The sequence below is a fragment of the Pristis pectinata genome, chromosome 2 (genome assembly GCF_009764475.1).
Source record: "Pristis pectinata isolate sPriPec2 chromosome 2, sPriPec2.1.pri, whole genome shotgun sequence".
Classification (NCBI taxonomy): domain Eukaryota; kingdom Metazoa; phylum Chordata; class Chondrichthyes; order Rhinopristiformes; family Pristidae; genus Pristis; species Pristis pectinata.
The window spans coordinates 43,149,213-43,153,017 of NC_067406.1; positions in this window are offsets into that span (position 1 = coordinate 43,149,213).

The following is a 3,805-nucleotide window of genomic DNA, read 5'->3' on the forward strand; positions in this document are numbered from 1 at the left end:
AGAAGGGTGGTAGAAGCAGCTTGTGTGCATGTGAGAGAGAGTGTTGTAAGGAAAAGTGTGGGCAGAGTGCGAATGGAGGTGAAGCCAAGAGCAGTGAATGTGATTAAGAAATCTTAAGTAATGAGATTGCAACTTGACCAGTCTCCTGAAATATTTTAACACTGATTGGCACTACAAGGAATGTAGCTCCAAGGAGATAACTCCCTGGAGACCTCCAGCCATCATCACCTGAACACAATTCCTCCCTCCTGCAGAAAACCTGGCCAACCAACACATTGAGGTGCCAGTTAGTAAACCTGCAAGTATGCTCCCCGCCCTCAGGAATTACTGGGCCACAGTGAAGCGGAAGAACACGAGTTGGGCTGCAAGTATGTGCCTTTCAGGGCTCACTCATTAGATCGCAGTTTTGTGACTAAGTGTAGCAAACACAAGAAACTCAATTAGAGCTTTCCAGTAACACCCGCTGGTTTTGAAAATGAGTGGCATTGCTCAAGGGAGCCCTAAAACACCATCTTTTAAACAGCACCATCAAATATTGCGATCTTTATAGGGCTTTTTAAAACAGCATTAGGAACACTAGTAATATCATTTTAAAGCCAAAAAAAAGCAACACATGTAAATTTCTAGGCTATTATTTTTTACTTAAATGTCAAGGGCTTCATTTCCTAATGGTCTATTAAAAATGTGTCTCCTTCATATATCTTCAGCTTTATATTCACACCACAATCTAAATGGTTTTAGTTATAAAAATAAGAGTTGGATTTATGTTTGCAGACTGAATCACCAGATTTTTCTGAAGAAACAAAAGAGGGATTTACTGCACGGTAAATACCTACTTGAGTTTTACTTTTGTTTCATCTTTTAAGATTTAGCACTATTAAACCTACAATATTAGCGCTGATTCCATTTGCAAGATGTGGCAAATTATAATAGATTTAATTTCCCTGTTCTCCCTTGCAAAGTGCAAGGGTTATGCTTAAGCCAAGAAAATAAAATTTAAAGTAGGCTAAATTCAATAGCCCTTAAAATGGACATGGGATACTGCTGTTCTATTAACCTGTATCCAGATTATTGCAGCAGCTCACCAACTTTGTGTTGTCATCAAATTACTGTGCTATTCATTGGCACCTAGATGAAGTGCAAGCCAATGTCATGTGTGGTTCCCACAATTTTGTCTTAATTGTTCACAATGTGAATTACAGCATTTGTTGTCCATCCTCAACAGCACCTAAACCAAGGAGGCAGTTAGGAATCAATTGCACTGGTATGTCGAATCACACATTGGTCAAACTGGGTAAGGACGGCAGATTTCCTTTCCTGAAGGACATTAGTGAACCAGGTTGGCTTTTACAACAATCTGGTGGTTTCATGGTCACCATTATTAAGATTAGTCATTCTTAAAAAAAATTTCTGGCTGTATCTAATTACTTGAATTTATATTACTTAGCTGTCATGGTGGGATTCAATCTCATCCAATGGTCCAGGATTCTAGACATGAGTCCAATAATTTACTCCTCAGTATATGCTTGTACCATTAGAGCTATCTTGAATTTCTTAAATCTTGCCTGTGCCTATTAGTCTTTAACTGGAGCTGCAACATTGGCTGTCAGATACTTCCACACAGTCAGGTCCACAAGTATTTGAATGTCGTTGTCACCACTACCACACTAGAAAACACGAGCTTCATGTTCTCTGCATTTCTCTGGGCTGACTTGGTGCCGGACTCTTCTGCTCTTTATCAATGGATGCAAGCTTTCTGGAAGGCTTCCAAAAATCAGAAAGTAGTTGCTTATCCATCATCTTCCACAATCCAACACCAAAATACTGCAGATGCTGGAAATTTGAAATAAAATAGAAAATGATGGAAATAGTCTGCAGGTCAGGCAACATCTGTGGATAGAGAAACAGAGTGACTATTTCAGGTTTATGACCTTCCATCAGAACTGGGGAAAGATTATCGACCTGAAGCATTAACCCTGTTTCTGTCTATGCAGATGCTGCCTGATTTCTTCTCTAGTCTGACCCTCGTGTGAGTCCCCTGCTGCAGAATTTGTATTCAATCTCGTTCTTTGGCATGCTGCCATCTGTGCTGTCCTCTTCCCCCTTCCCCGACCGCACTCATACCTTGGAGGTCATTGACTGTCTCCTCTAAACTATATGTGGTGTCACAACCTGAACTGATATCAAGTGGCATTGTGCCTTCATCCATATCTTTTCATCTTCCTGCAGTTCCTGGCTAGGTTGCAGTTCTTAGCTAACCAACATGATATTATCACAGGCTATGGTAAGAATGAGAAAAAGCATGACAAATGCCTTGAATGGCACCCCATCCACAAGCCCACACATTCATTCCCTCCAGCACTTGTGCACAGTGGCTGCTGTGTGTACCATCCACAAAATGTAGTACTGCAGTTATGCACAGCTACTTTCTAAGGCTACTCCAACATCACCTCCCAAATCCACAACCTCTACCACCAAGGATAAATGTTTCAGGCACATGACAACACCATTACCTTCAGTGTGCCCTTTATGTTTCATTCTGATTCACTACTGCTTCATCGTCACTCGGTCTATATCCTGGAATTTCCTTCCCAACAGTGTTATGGAAGTGCCTTCATTAAAAGATCAAGAAATTAGTTCGACACCGCCTTCTATAGGGCAATAAATGTTGGCCTTGCCAAAATCATCAGATCCTAGAAAGTAACTAAATTAAAACAAAATTCTGTTGCGTGAAAATCAGAATAGAGGGTGTGTAAGAGGAGACAGAATGTCAGTAGAAAGATTTTGACATACTGTCATCTTCAATAGTTTGTTACTGCCATTGTCTAAGCATTGGGTGTCCTCATGATGATCCTCACTATCTTTCCCTTTGTAGTTAGGACAATTATCTGTCCCTGTCTTTGTGCAATTAGTTACTGCTGTCTCCACGAAAAGAGAGCGAGTATCATCTGATATGCTTGGGTGATCTGGTTGTTATTATCTAATAGTGGGCATTGTGAGCAAGATGTGAGATGTGTGTTAAGATTGTAGCAATGCTAATTATGTGAGGTACAGCATATGAATGTCAGCTATGAGTTCTTAATGATAGTGATTGCTAGCAGGAGTGTGATGGAAGTTGTGTCTAGTCATATACTGTGCAGGATAAAAAAGCATTTGAAGGCACATTCACTTTGACCATTCATGTGAGGTATCTAAGTCCATGGGGAACATAACTGAAATTGGTTTCCAGGATCATCTCCTCCTTTCTCACTATCTTTTGGTTATAAGTCTGAGGGCCTCTTGCTTCGGCTTCTCATGGATAGAATACATATCTCGTACTTTCCACTCTCTACACTAAGAATTCCAATGTTGTCAGCAAAGACAATGGAGTCCTGCTCACTGTTTCTTGTTTCACCTTCAGTACATGATTGTCTGCCAGCACCTAATCCAGTCACTACGCACATCTGTTGTTTGCAATAAAAGCATGGCTTATGCTGCCTGGAAAATGCAATAATTATAATTAACAGGCAGCACAAAATTTATCTAATGGCTTCCTTTCCACGTAACAAGTATGTGTTAATCAAGCATGATGACCACATGCCTAGTTTCAGGGACAATCATATTTAGCCACCTTTTTTTGTTTGATATTTGCATCAGTCATTAAGAAGCATTATAAGATGTATAAACAAATTCTGTATTGGTATCAGGATACTTAATATCTGCAGTGAGTTTATTTGAAAAAAAACTTGAATAGCACCTTATTTTAATAATGTGTTCTAAAATATCTCATATCCATAGTGTGATAACATATCTAACGCAAAATAAA